The sequence below is a fragment of the Chinchilla lanigera genome, unplaced genomic scaffold (assembly GCF_000276665.1).
Source record: "Chinchilla lanigera isolate Chin_1 unplaced genomic scaffold, ChiLan1.0 scaffold00022, whole genome shotgun sequence".
Taxonomy (NCBI): domain Eukaryota; kingdom Metazoa; phylum Chordata; class Mammalia; order Rodentia; family Chinchillidae; genus Chinchilla; species Chinchilla lanigera.
The window spans coordinates 1,842,893-1,858,728 of record NW_004955423.1 but is presented as its reverse complement, the minus strand read 5'-3'; the positions used below and the strand labels follow the sequence as shown (position 1 = coordinate 1,858,728).

The 15,836-nt window shown below is 36.9% G+C and overlaps 1 protein-coding gene across 9 annotated transcripts in view; it reads right to left on the bottom strand.

Annotated features, from left to right (window-relative positions):
• Window positions 1-15,836, bottom strand: part of Evi5 (ecotropic viral integration site 5) — a 213,307-nt gene that overhangs the window by 138,833 nt on the left and 58,638 nt on the right. The window lies entirely within an intron of this gene.

The window sequence follows — 15,836 nt, the reverse complement described above, 5'->3', positions numbered from 1 at the left end:
CTTCAGACTGGATAATCTATTAAAAACATACTTATTGCTGACAGTTCTGGAAGTTGAAAAGTCCTCAAAACACCAAGAGAGCAGGTATCTACTTAGAGCTTATTTCTTATAAGCGACATTTTCTGTGTGCCCTCACATGTCAAAAGAAACAAAAAACCTCCCTAAAGTTTTTTTTTTCTTTTTTGGTTTTTTTGAGACAGGGTCTCACTACGTAGTTCATGCTGGCCTTGAATTCACTATGTAGCCAAGGATGGCTTCGAACTTACAGTGATCCTCCTGCCTCAGCCTCCTCAGTGCTGTGATTACAATTATGTATCACCATGCCGGGCTCCCTAAAGTATTTTAGGGGTTTGCTTTTGCTTTTTGAGTCAGATTCTCACTGTGTACCTCAGGTTCGCCTCAAACTCACTATGTAATCCAGGTTGGCCTCCTACCTCAGTATTCTAAATGCTGCGATTGCAGGTGTACCCACCACACTGAGCCCTAAAGTATCTTTTATAAAGGCTTTAATTCTATTCGTAAGAGTGAAGCTTTCCAAAATTCCCACCTCTTAATATCACATTTCAGATTAGATTTCAACACATGAATGTTGGAGGGGCACAAACATCAGATCGCAGTAAAGCTACATGCCTGACTCAAAAGTGCCATGCTCTTTCATAGTATATCAACAAATTTACTCTTTCACACTAACAAATTTGTGTCTCAGAATAATGGAAATAACAACTTTAGAATTAAGAGTAAATACAACAAATTAGGATAGGAATAGGAAACAAGAGAGACATCACAGAAGAAACAACACAAAAGAGAGGTGCCTAAAGAGCAGAAATCTCTTCAGGTCTGAAAAACAGATTGCTTATTTTGTCTCTTTCAGATGATTTCAGATGTATTAACTCAGGCCAAGTTAATACATTCAAAATTCTCATCATGGGCTGGGGATAAAGCTCAGTGGCACAAGGGCCTGCCTGGCCAAGTGCAAGGTCCTGTGTTCGATTCCCAGTACTGAAAAAAAAAAAAAAGCAAACTCTGATCAAAATTTTAATCAGAAACTGATAGTGTGGAGGACCACCTGGGCAACTCTCCCTGAGGAGGAGCAACTGTCTCCATTTTGGCTACTCTTGGCCCTATTTCCATGTATTGATATGTAAGGGCTGGCTAGGACTTTTCCTTATCCCTTCAGTTGGCTTTCAGCAGTGCATATAGGTCTAGCCAACTTGCTAATGGTAGTCTTTGCGGATGCAGGCATGTTCCCCCCACACCCACTGTTTCCTTGTGTGAGCCAATGCTCCACACAGTGCACAGATGGAGCCTCCAGAGGCTTGAGAGATTACACATCAGAGTTGAAGCACCAACCCCAAAACATTACTTGTGTGATGCAGATTACTCTGTCTGCATAACCTTCCCTCTGCATATTGCAGAGGTGATTTCAGGCCTCCTACCTAGCCCAGCTCACAGCACTCACCTACTTCCCGCCATTCTCACAGTCACTCATCCTCAAGCCACTCCTTTCTTCGTGAATGAATAAACCCCCCGTTCGGCCTTGGATGGAGTCCTTTTGAGCCATCATCATGGCTGGACTTAGGACTCCTTGGCTCCCCATAACTACAAATATGCCTTAGTGTCTTTATTCTCACCATGGGTTACACTGGAAGTGGTAGACTGGAATTAACCCACTAGAATTCCAACAACTTTTCCATGGAATTACAAATATAACTTCCTGGGCCGTGATGAGGACGGGAAAGTGCTCTCTATAGATAGTTTGAAGACACAAAATACTGATTAAAAAAAATATCCTCAAAGAAAAGAAAAAGAATAAAGCATTCCAATAAAGACCTAAAGAAAAAAATACAGAAATTCTTAACATAGGGCATTAAAAATATCTATTTTCCTTGTAAGTTTTTCATTTCCTTAATGTTGCTAGATGTCTTATGGAGAGTATTCTCAAGAAAACTGAGGCTATACTGTGTTCATAAAACTACAAATAGATGAATAATAGATTATCTAGGTCTGTCCAACAAAAATATACTGCAAGCCACTTACATAATTATATTCTAGGCAGTCATATTTGTTTTTAAAAGTGAATTTTAATATTTTATCAAATATAGTCAAAATATCATTTCAACATGTAAAAATTTTTTAAACTAATGATATTCCATTTTCAAATCAAGTCTTCAAAATGGTATATATATATATTTTTCCAAAATGGTGTATATTTTACTCTTACAGATCAGCCACGTTCTGGGTGCCCAACTGCCACATATGGCTATTGGTACGGCAGCTAGTGGCTACCATCCGAACAGTTCAGGTCTACCTGTTGGTAACATACAAAGATATTTAAATTAAAGCTTCAAAGATTCCTGTTCACTATATTTTAAAAAACAAAATATATTTTTTTAATTTAAAGGAACTCCTTCCAACCATGGTAGTACACATCCAGCATTCTGGAGGCTGAGGCAAAAGGATCACCAGGAATTCAAGGCCAGGCTGGGATACATAGCAAGATCTTATTTCAAAAAAAACCTAAATAAATAAATAACCTCTTTCTCATTTCTTCATTCTTATTTCATACCTCGAATATGTTAAAAAGTAAAATCTGATTCCAAGTAACAGAAAGTTAAGGGAAACAAATATGGCTGCAACGCCAAACTTTTAAATGACACAAATAATCACCATTCAAAATTTAAATTACCATTATTTCCCCATCTGAATTAAAATGTATTGCTATTACAGTTGAAACTTACCTCAAGTTCATCTCTACCAATGAGTTTGTGTTTTTAGATTGAAAAAGAAAAAAAATAACACATAGAGAGAAGGAAACCTGTCCTATTTGAACTTTATCAATTATTAACTTCAAACAGATCTTTGACATTGCACTGAACTATTTCAACACACTTTTCTAGGGTTGCCACAAGACTTATTTTGAAAAAATAATAGCTGCAATAAAAATATGGGAAAGAGGAAAATTTCCATAAAGAATTTGATCTTTTCATATTTCTTAAATTTTAACTTTTAAAACATTACCATTTTTATATCTCCTGAATCAGAGAGGTAAATGAAATATCATCTACATTTGAGGAAGGGAAGATCAAATCCCAAATAAAAGCACCAACTGTTATGTTACAAGTAGTAAGTACATCCCATAATACTTACATTAGATATGTAACTTATACATATAAACCACAGAAATAGAGAAATCTTAACTTATTATTCTGATAATTTTTCTCAGGCTTAACACTGGTAGGGCAATAGGGCAGAAGAAGAGGAAAAAAGCTGTACCTTAGCTAATGTCATTTTATTTTTTATTAAAGTGGGACAGGTGTGTTCTGCTAGAATTATTCTAAAGCAAAACAAGATGGCATGATACTTGCTCATTCTTTACATATAAATTCTTCAAATGGACCCTGGGATTTTACTGATTTAAAACAATTACTGTATATACATCTCAGGCCCACGTAAGCACATGCATGTGTGTGTGTACACACACACACATTCAAATTTGGGCACAAGAAAAAGTTCAAATTTTTTAATTCTTCCACAGCAGAAAAAGGTGACAACCTTCTGTTCCTTTTATTTCTTGAAAAAAAATCTCATTTTTCTTTTGGAGCAAGCTACTGAACACAGGGTCTCTGGCATGCTAGGCACATACTCTACCTGTAAGCTGTAGCCCCAGCTCTAAAATCTCTTCTCTAAACATCTTTAAACAATTCTAGTAATTTTTCTTTTATTCTTTTTTTGTTTGTTCTTTTGAGACAGTTTCTCACTATTTAGTTCAGGCTGTCTCTGAACTCACTATGTAGTCCAGGCTGGCCTTGAACTTTTGGTGATCCTCCCTCAGCCTCTAGAGTGCTGAAATTGCAGATATGTGCCACCACACCCAGCTTTTTTTTCATTCTTAACATACAAGTTCAGCACATTTAGTATCCAGGAGTAAATTGTAAATAGCTTGGGAACAAGTTTGCCTACACAGTACCTACACTTCACTTACAACAATTTTTTACAAGATAGTATGGAGATTTCCTTAAAAACCTGAAATTAGAAATTCCATTTGACCCAACTACTCCCCTTCTAATTATCTTCTGGAAAAAGTGAAAGACACTATATTACAGTGATACATACAAACCCATGTTTATAGCAACACAATTCATAATAGCTAAGTCTTGTAAGCAAGCTTATATGTTCATTAACAGATGAATGGATAAAGAAAATGTGGTATTTACCTACAGAGTACTATTCTATTATATAAAAAATCTTCAGTCACTTGTAGGAAAATGGATGCACCTGCAGACCATAATTTTAAGTAAAATAAATCAGATCCACAAGCTTAAATATCGAATGATTTCTCTTATATGGGAAACCCAAAGTATAAATAAAGAGCAAAATAAAAATAGATAATAGGAAGTAAAGAAACAGCTCCTTCTTAAAGTGGGAGGAGATAAGAGGAGAAGGGAGGGAGGGAAGCAGGGGAGGGACAGGAGACGAAAAAAGGAATTAAGATTGTTATGTTCATGTACCAACTCCACACAAGAAACGTAAACATTATGTACTACTAACATGTACTAATAAAGAAAATGATCAGAAAAAAATTATTAACAGTTTTGTATATTTAGCTGTACAATAACTATTGATCACAACCATAAAAATAAATTCAAACTTGATTACTTTGGCAAATAAGTACCAGAAGCTCTATTTTGTGAAAATTATTTCATTCATATAAGAATCAACTCCCAATTTATATATTCTTTAGCCTTTAGCGCTACCTATAAGTGTTTCACTTTTCCAGGCCCTGCTCCAGCTTTATATACCACTAATTTTTCCACCCTATACCTCCTTTTGCTCTATTTAATGGCCCCTGTCATTTTCTTTTGAGACCTATTCACTCACAAGAGCCTTGGCACAACCTAACACTCCCCTTTGCTCTTTCAAAACTTCTTTCAATCCTATCATAAATAAGAAACTTTGCCAATTTATATATCTTGTTAGGCAATCTATTCCCAAAATCTCTAACAAAATGCTTTGCTCAAAACCAAAAAAGCTAACATCAACACACATATTAAAACCATATATTGGGGGCTGGGGATTTAGCTCAGCGGCACAGCGCCTGCCTGACAAGCGCAAGGTTGTGAGTTCAATTCCCAGTACCGGGGAAAAATAAATAAATAAATAAAACCATATAAAGTTATCATGTGACACAGCTCCTTACTTTACCCATCAAGTGCTGAGTGCCAAATAAAAATCTTTAAAATGTCTGTTTTTAAAGAAAACCATCTTAAGGAGGCAATTTGTATCACCAAGTTTATATGGAGTAGTAGGTCCTCTTTTATGTGATTCAATTAGGCCAGGTTCTAAATCCCCAGCTTCTAAATTCTGTTCCCCCGCTAAAAAAAAAAAAAAAAAGAAAATCCGTTCCCCAGGAATTTCATTCATGTCTCTATTTTCTGTCTCCATTTCAACCAGAAGGTATCAAAACTGAGTATAGACCTATTTAAAGCAAAAATTTCAACAACTATCTTTTTTTTAAAGCTGAGCAGAGGGGACATTCAGAATCTACTGATATGTGGTATTAATTCCTACATCTAGGCTGGGCATGATGGTCCACATCTGTAATCCCAGAAATTGAGATGCTGAGGCAGGAGGATGGCTGCAAATTCAAGGCCAGCCTGTGCTACATTGTAAGTTCAAGGCAAGGCTAAAATACAAAGCAAGACCCTGTCAAAAAAAAATAATAAACAAAATTCCTACATGTAATTATCAAGTAATATAAATCAATTTTTCTTCCTTTTTGCCTTCCTTTCTGCAATGCTAGAAATCAAACCCAGAGCCTTACACAACTGTTCCACCAATGAGTCATATTCCACCCTACAAATCAGTTTTCCTAATGCAATTTACACTTCTTCAGACCAAAGGAAAATGTATTACATTTTCCAAGTAGACATTAATAAAGAAAATATAAAAAGCACTTTTCTATGAAAAAATAAAACAAAACTTCATAATAAAATAATTAGAAAACAACAACAGTTAATACACTGTGTATCATGATCTTAAAAGAATGGCCACAGAGACAAAAAAGACTCTTACAAGAAGAAACAAACAAAAGAGAAACAACTTTCTTTTCAATGAACAAAGAGAAACGAGTGGGGGCTGGGGATTTAGCTAGCAGCACAGCACCTGCCTGGCAAGCGCGAGGTCGTGAGTTCAATTCCCGGGACCAGGAAAAAAACAGAAACCAAAAAAAAAGAGAGAGAAATGAGTGTTATAAATGAAACAAACTAGTATAACTTAAAATATTTTGGAAATAAAACAGATAATGAGGAATTATTTGAACTTCTCCCTATTTCCTATTTATATTCTACTTTGATACATATATTATACATCCAATATCATATGAGTTTCTCATATAAGATGAACCATGCAGTGTTAAAGCTTGTATATGACTTATTTTCACTTTAACCTTGTATTCTCAAACTGCATCCATTTGTATATGAATGTCAAGTTTATCTTTATGTCACAGTAGGACTCCATTGTGTGTAACTACTCATATTTTCTTTAGCCATTCATCTGCTGATGGATATATACACTGTAAAACTTTATTTTAAAAAATCATTTCATTCTTGCCATGATGGATTAACATAAATTGGATTTATCCTCTAACCTCAACCACCAAAAAAATAATGGACACCACTCTGGGAGGCTGAGGCAGTAGGAATCCCAAGTTCAAGCCCAGCCTGGTTAATTTAGTAACTTAGCAAGACACTGTCTCAAAAAAAACTTTTTAAGAAGGAAAAAAAGACTAAATATGAAATTATATGAAAACAATGGTTCTTAAGACTCTGGACAGGTGGGCGCACACCTGCAAGCCCAGCACTCAAGGTTGGGGTAGGAGGATCGCTGAGTTCGAGGCTAGCCTGGGATACATAAGCAAGTTCAAGCCCAGCCTGCACTACATAGTGCAACCCTGCCTCATGGAAAAAAAATAGCTTTGGACACAGGACAGAGTACAGAGAGGAAAGAACAACACAAAAAGAGAACTTCAGAGACTGAGAGAAGATACCCCTCAAGTAAAGAAGCAGCACATATAACCAACAATATGGAAAATAAGGGGCTGGGGATTTAGCTCAGCGGCAAAAGCGCCTGCCTGGCAAGCGCAAGGTCGTGAGTTCGGTTCCCGGTACTGGAGAAAAAAAAAAAAAAAAAAAAAAAAAAAAAAAAAAAAAAAAAAAAAAAAAAAAAAAAAAAAAATATGGAAAATAATAAAAGCAAACCAGTATTGACTCAAATTTTAGAATTACCAAAGTCATTAAAAATTGTGACTATATTCTATGTGGTCAACAATTTAGTTGAGAAATGCAAAAAACCTTCAGCTCCAACTTCTAGAGATAAAAGTACAGTATGAGAAATTTAAAATGCACTGGATGAGGTGAATGACAAATTCTATGTGGCAGAAGACAATCCACTTGAATATACTGTATAACAACTTTATAGAGCACAGCACCAGTGTGCTGTCAAACAGCCGCAGGTAGTTTAATACTTCTGTATTTACAGCCAAGTTCGGCAAACTTCAAATTAAGAAACATAAAGAAAACTACAGCAAGACTGATTCCTTAAAACCAGCGATAAAGAGCAGGAAGGGAAGTGGGAAAAAAGAACAGCAAGATATACCGTGTACAGACACAAATTCTCTATGGTGAATGTTATCATTATGTATATCTAAAATGTATGAATAAAATTAACTTTAAAATAAATAAAAGGCAAGGAGAAAAAAAGATAAAGTAGAGGGAGGACCATAACAGAGACACAAAGATAAGGAACAAACTGGACTTCTTACTGAAAACAAGGCAAGAGAGAAGTCAATTAATATATGAGGGGGGCTATGAACCCAGAATTGTATACTCAAGAGACACAGTAAATATCAAAATGAAGCCTCTGGCCAGGCGTGGTGGCACATGCGTGTCACCTCAGCATGGGAGAGGTTGAGGCAGGATTACTGAGAATTTGAGGAAGCCTCGGCTATCATGTGAGTTCAAAGCCAGTCTGTACTACACAGCAAGACCCTCTCTTAAAAAAAAAAAAGGAAATCTCTGTCAGAAATACAAGAGCTAAATAATTCATTAGCAGTACCCCTATAAAACACTACATAAAAGAACTAAAGAAGTTCCTTCTTCAAGAAAAATGCTATCAGATGTATGCCTGGAGCTAAACAAAGGACAAAAAACACCACAAATGGTAACAGTAACTACGTAAATAAATACATTATTTTATTTTCCTTTCTTCTTAATAGTTACATACCCATTCATTTTATTTTATGACAGGATCTCAGTTGCCTGGGCTGGCCTCAAATTTGCCACTCTCCTGCCTCAGCTTCCTAATAGCTAAAAAACTGGAATTATAGGCATATGCCATTGTACCTGGCTCTTTTTTTTGGTGGGAGGGTTTGTTTTTTTGAGACAGGGTCTCACTATGTAGTGGAGGTTCACTTCAAAGTCGAGCCAATCATCCTGCCTCAGCCTCCCAGTGCTAGGATTATAGGTATGCACCACCATGCCTAGCTTATACCTGGTTCTTTTTGTTTCAATATAACTTAAAAGATAATTGACTATTGAAGCCAACAGTATAGAGTTTATTATATACATATATACATATACACACACACACACACACACACACACATATATATTTAAAATGCATGACAAAACCAGAACAAAGACTGGAAAGAAAAAATACAAGTGTACCACTCTAAGGTCTTTATACTACACATAAAATGGTACTATGAACCTTAATACAATTACCAACATACCAGTTATAGCCCATAAAAATCAACAAAGGAGATAAAACAGAATTATAAAAATACTTCAATTCCCAGTACCAAAAAAAAAAAAAAAAAAAGACATAAAAATATTTAATTAAGAGCCAGGTGTAGTGGTGCATGCCTGCAATCGCAGCTCTCAGGAGGTGGAGAGGCAGGAGGATCACTGCAAGTTCCAGGCCAGCCCGGACTACAGAGTGAATTCAAGGCCAGCCTGACTACCTCGCTAGCAAGATCCTGTCTCAAAAAATCAAAACAGGGAGAAAATTTTTTAAGAAATATTTAAGGGATATGAAGGTAGAATAGTTGAAGGAAAAACAGACCAAAGAACAAGAAAACAGGTTTACTTAGTCATATTAATAATCAACTTAAATACAAATAGTTTATTTTTCTCCAAAATCTCAAAAACATTATGTTAAGTGGAAGAAGCCAGTCACAACAGACCACTTATCCTATGATTGTGAAATGCTCAGAATAGGCAAATCCATAAAGACAGAAAGTAAATCAGTGACTGGAAGGATGCAATACAGACTATGGGAACAGTTTCCTTTTGGAGAATGTTCTGAAATTGGACAAGCAGTAAAGGTCGTAAACTTTGTGAATATACCAGCCATCTCTAGATTGTACTCTTTAATGGGTGAATTCTGCTGGGTGTGGTGGAGCACACCTATAATCCCAGCACTTGGGAGCCTGAGGCAGGAAAGATTACTGTTCAGTTCAGGGCCAACCTGAACTACACAGCCAGATCATGTCTCAAAAAAAAAAAAAAAAAAAAAAAAAAAGCCGAAATAATAAAAAAATATATTTTTTCTTGGTTCCATCCCTGCAATGTTATACATCTTACCTCACTCATAAAAGGTTTGGTCACCTGATCTACATTAGCCAATAAAATGTAGAAGTTATCGTTCCCTAACAGATGCTTTAAGGTATTTTAATTCTCCCTCTCTTTCTCCCTCCCTCCCCCTCTTTCTCTCTCTGCCCCCATCCCTCCCTCCCTCTCTCTTGGTCTCTGTCTCTCTGAGATAGGATCTCACTACGTAGTTCAGGCTGGCTTAGAATTCACAGCACTCTTGCCTCAGCCTCGTAAGTGCTGCTATTATATAGACCTGTGCTACCATGCCCTGCTGTATCTCTTTTCCATTTGCTTTAAGTCTGGTTTACCCTGGAAGGAACTGGGTGCCGGTCCTGCAAAACATGTGAAGCAAAGATATGCCTAACATGTAGCTTGAGATAAATGCAAATGCAAGCATTTATAAAATGCTACTATTTAACTTTATCCAAGTGCATCAATTAAAAGGCAAATAAACAGTGTATTTTTTAAAAACTACGTGGTACCTAACAACAAATTTTAAAGATAAAGGAAAATAAGATTTGGGAGTGTATCTTAGTGGTAGAGGGATTGCTTAGCATGCACGAGGCCTTCGGTTTGATCTTTAGCGAGTGCATGTGACACACACACACACAAACACTACATAAAAGAAAGGGAAAATATATAAAAAGTTAAAACTATTCAAAAGAAAATTATAGCAGCTAGGCAGGCGTGGTGGCACACGCTTGTAATCCCAGCACTCAGAAGGCTGAGGCAGGAGGATCGCTGTGAGTTTGAGACCAGCCTGGGCTACAAAGTGAGCTCAAGGCCAGCCTGAACTGTTCACAGTTCAGGACCTGTCTCATAAAGACAGGACCCTGTCTCATAAAGACCAAAAAGAAAAAAAAGAAAAAACAACAACTATAGCAACTATAATAATGAAGTAAAATAGATTTCCAATCTAACAGGATTACCAGAGATTGTTCATTTCGTAAGAAAATGCTAGCAATCCTAAATATCTAAATATCTAGTAATACAACTTCATTTTATAAAACAAAGACAAAGCTTTAAAAAAATAACAAATCACAATTATAGTTGAAAGTTCTAACACTACTCTCTCAATACCTGACATAACAAAACAGAAAGCCACTGAAGATAAAGTAAACTTGAACAATACTATCAACCAATTTGAATTAACTGACATTTACACACTTTAGCAAACAACAGCTGGATACACATTCTTCTCAAATACACATAAAACATTTACCAAGACAGACCATATTCGGGGCCATAAAATAAGTAATAAATTTGAAGGGGTGTTGCTAAAGCAAGGTTTGAAGAGATACATATAGCACTAAATACCTATATTAGAGAAAAAAGCACTCCAAGGTCATGAGACATTGCTGTTATAAGTCACAGACATTTCAAGACTGCTACAGACCAATTTCCTTCACCAACACAGATGCAAAAATTCCCAACAAAATTTTAGCAAGTTAGGTCCAATAATATAAAGACATTAATATTTATAAAGACAGTAATATTTTATAACTACCAAGTGGGATTTATCCTTAGGATGCAAAGTTAATCTAACATTCAAATAATAATATAATTTACCTCATTATCAGACTGAAAGAATAAAATTACATGATCACTTCAAGAGATTCAGAAAAAGCATCTTACAAAATCCAAAATCCATTTTGTATAAACTCTCAGGAAGCAAAAAAGAACAAGAAATGTCCTCAACCTGATTAAAAAAATACAGTTACCATACTTAACGCTTTCCCCAAGATTAGGAAAAGATGTCTATGCACTTATATTCAAATTTATACTGTGAACACTAGTCTGTCTCACTTGGTAGGAAAAGGAGACAAAAGATACTCTGATTGGAAAGATGCAAAAGTGCTCAGATTCACAGACAACATGCTCATCTATACGGAAAGTACCTCTGGAAGCTTTAAAGGAACATAACTAAACCAAAAGCCCTATCAAAATAATGAATCTAGCAAAGCTTCAGAATTCAAGACTAACATAAGAAAAATAACTTATTTCTATATGCTAGCAATGAACAACTGGAAATTAAATTTACAAAAAAAAAATCATTCACAAATAATAATTGAGAAATACACTGTGTTTATGAGGTAGAAGACAATACTGTTAAAGATTCAATGTGATCACAACCAAAATTTCAACAGATATTTTCTAATAATTAGTAAATTGACTGTAAAATTTACATGAGAACATCAAGAATCAAAATGCAGCCAATACAAAATTAGATTAATACTACCTGATTACAAGACTTTTAGTGTAGAAAAACAAAACAAAACAAAAAACAAACAAAAAAAAAAGACTTTTAGTAAAAAAATACAGAATCTAGAAACAAGCTCATACATCTATGGACAACTGATATTTGACAAAAATACAAAAAATAAGGAGGGAAAGGATAGTCATTTTAACAAATGATACAGAAACAATCAAATGTATACATGCAAAAATGAACTTCAACCTATACTTTGCACCATATACAAAATTAACTCAAAATGCATCACAGAGCTACATGTAAAACTTAAAACTATAAAACTTATTAGACTGAGTGTGACAGATGCCTATAGTTACAGTTACTTGGAAAGCTGAGGCAAGATCACTTTAGCTCAGGAATCTGAAGACAGACTAGGCAATACAACAAGACCTCCACATCTTTAACAAACAAGCAAAATAAACTTCTGGGGATTTTTTTGGAGTGGGGGTTGTTTGTAGTAGTACTAAGCATTAAACCCTTTTTAATGAGCCTTCAAACTAAGCTACATCCCCAGCCCTATCTATCTATCTACCTATTTTTATTTTGAGACAGTATCTTACTGTCACTGAACTGCCCACCTGGGCTCCAACCTGCCATCCTCCTGCCTCAGCCTCCCAGAATGTTGGGATTAGAGGCATGTACTACCACAACTAGGTCAAAACATACTTTTAAGAGACTTAGCCAATCAACTGGGAACCTAAGACTTGAAAATTATGTACCTGATAAAGGATACGTATCCCAAATATATAAAAAACTCTCAAAACACAAAAAGCAAGCAATGTTACTTTTAAAAATCTATGATGATACACAAGTAGTAAATAAACATGTAACAAGATGCTTAGCACTATTAAGGAAATGCCAATATGTATTAGAATGGCTAAAATTAAAAGGAGTGACCATATAAGTGCTGGCAAGGATACAGAGGAACCAGAAACTTCATACACTTCTGGTGGGAATGTGAAAAAGTACAGGCCCTTTGGAAAGTTGGCAGTGAAACATAACACCTACTAAACAACAGGGCCTTTCCATTAGGTATTTGCCCAATAGAAGTAAAAGTATCCATCAATGCAAAGTGTTATACAAAAATGTTTACAACATTTCACACCCAACAGGTTAGGGGATAAACACTTTACGTCCACATGATAGAATATTAATGTGCAACAACAAAGAAGTACTGATACATCCTATGACAACTCTCAAAATAATTATGCTAAGTGCAATACTACATACAAAAAGAGTACATACTGAATGGTTCTATTTCTCTATAATTCTCAAAAACATAATCTACAGTGGCTGCATGGTCAAGGAGAGAAAAGAGAATGATGCAGATACTTATTTTCTTGATTATGTGACAGTTTCATAGGTATATATGTCAAAATTTATCAAGTTATATAAGTTTAAATAATTGAAGCTGGGCATGGTTTTGCACACCTGTAATTGCAATACTCTGGGAGGCTGAGACAGAAGGATTACAAATTTGAGCCCTATCTGGGCAACTTAGCAACTTGGCAAGACTGCTTCAAAATAAAAAACTAAAAAGGGCTAGGAATGTAGCTCAATGCAAAGACTTTGGGCTGGGGATATAGCTCAGCAGCACAGCACCTGCCTGGCAAGCACAAGGTCCTGAGTTCGATTCCTGCTACAAAAAAAAAAAAAATATTAATGCAAAGACCTTGAGTTCAATCCCCAGAACCACACAAACACCAAAAAAAACAAGATTTGTAGTTGATTATGTCAATTACACATTAAAAAGCTAGTAAAAATGATCCTTATTTTTACCCTTAAAGCTGATAGCATTTGTTGTGGCTTGTGTCTAGATGTCCCCCCAAAGCTTCATGCAGTCATAGGCGGGGCTTTTCCAGAAGTGGCTGGTTCTAGAATGTGTGATGCTGGGATTAAGGGTGTGAGAGTTATAAAATGAGTCCACTGATTGGTCCAGCATATGTGGTGGATTGACAAGTGGTGGTCAACTTGTAACACCCAGCTGAATTGAGCCAGCGTGGTGCTGGGTGTGAGACACCCACCTGAAGACTGCTGCCAGCAGCATAAGAGGCAGAACTGGAGATGAAGAAGAGGCTTTTGGGAGCTGAAAGAAGCTCTTGGGAGCTGAGACGTGTTGGGTGCTGTTAGAAGCTGTAAGGAGCTGTTGGTTCTCATGGAGGAGCTTGTCATGTTGGCTTTCATGACAAACTCGGCTGTTCTCATCGTCTGAGGAGCTCTGGACCTTGTTGTTGCTGACAATGGCTTTGGTTCACTTTGGGGGAGCTCTGGTCCTCACTTTCAGCATGGCTTCCCGACTCCAGAGGGGAAGATGGTACACTGCCAGTCTCCTGGAGAAGCTTGTTGCATTGGCTTTCCTGATGGAAACTCAGCTGTCCCGATCATCAGAGGAGTTCAGGACCTCACTGTTGCTCAGGATGGCTGTGGTACATTTCAGAAGAGCTCTAGTTCTTACTTTGAGCATCACTTCCTTGCTCCAGTGTAGATCCCTCAGCCTGCTAGCATTTCGATGGCACAGACTTTCTAGATTCCACCACTGACCTCTGGGCCTTCGCAGCACAGATCCATGAAACAGGCCTGCGTGAGATATTGTTATGGTCTCTGGGCCTCCAGTTGGATTTGTGGGAAACACTGTTATGGGTTCTAGGTCTTCAGCTGAACTCATGCAGGACATTTCCGTGGGATGCAGGCCCTCCACTAGATTCCTTGGTCTACAGTGTGTGGACAGATTTCCTGCACTCTTTTGTGTATCATTCTTTGGGTAACTATTATAAACAATCTTTAAAAATATGTGTCCTGTATTATATATAGTTTCCCTTAAAATAATCCCAAACCATAGTTCTGGGTGTCGATAATGGGAAGGCCTACCTTAGGTATAAGTGCTATGTGCCCTAAGGGTGGGTAGCCTGGATAGAACATAAGGGACAGAAAGAGGGCTGCTGCCTTTGCTTGCTGCTTGCTGCTTTGCTTCTTCACTATTTTGCCATCTTGGGCTTTCTCCTCTCCTATGCCTCTCTGCCATGTCACCCTGCATTGATGCCAGCCAACTATGAACTGAAACCTCTACAAACTGCAAGCTAAATAAACCCTTCCTCCTTTAACTTGGGTATTTTGTCTCAGCAATGAGAAAAAGTAACTAAAACAGCACTGTACACTTTGTGCTACAGTTTAGATCAAGAATGTCCTCCAGGCAGCCATGGAAGTGCACACTTGGGAGGCTGAGGCAAGACGATTGCTCAGAGTTCGAAGCCAGCCTGGGTGACATAGTGAGTTCAAGGCCAGTCTGAATTGCACAGCAAGACCCTGTCTCAAAAAAATCGAAACTAAATTAACCAATTTTAAAAAAAGGAATGTCCTCCAAAGGCCTCATGCACTACAGCAGGGCTTTGGGAAGGTGACTGAATTATGGAGGCAACAAAGTTGACTTACCGTTGGGAGGTCAGGCCTGGTCAGATGAGGCTGGGGTCACTGAGGGCATGACCTACAGGTCCCTCTCCAGCTCCTCCCTCCTTTCTATCTGTCTTCTTACCACCCTGACATGAGCAGTTTTCTTCACTCTGCCCCTCTGCCATGCCATTCTGCTTGGAGCCAGCAGACCATGGACTAAACTGTAAATTAAAACTAACCTCTCCTTCTTTAAGTTGTGAGAGGGGTACTGTGTCTCAGTGACAAGAAGAGCGACTAAGACACCTTGGCTGAGCACAAAAGATTACTCTCCATTATAGGTCTTTCTAGATGATGCCCTACAGAGCTTCTAATAATACAAAGAATCCAGAGTACACATTCCAAGCAGAGTAAACAACCATTCCACTCCATACTCACTATGAGAAAAAGATGTACTGTATTGATATATTTATAAATGTAAATGTATAGATACATTTAAATGTATGTAAATTTACATACATTTAAATGTATCTATACATTTCATAAATGTA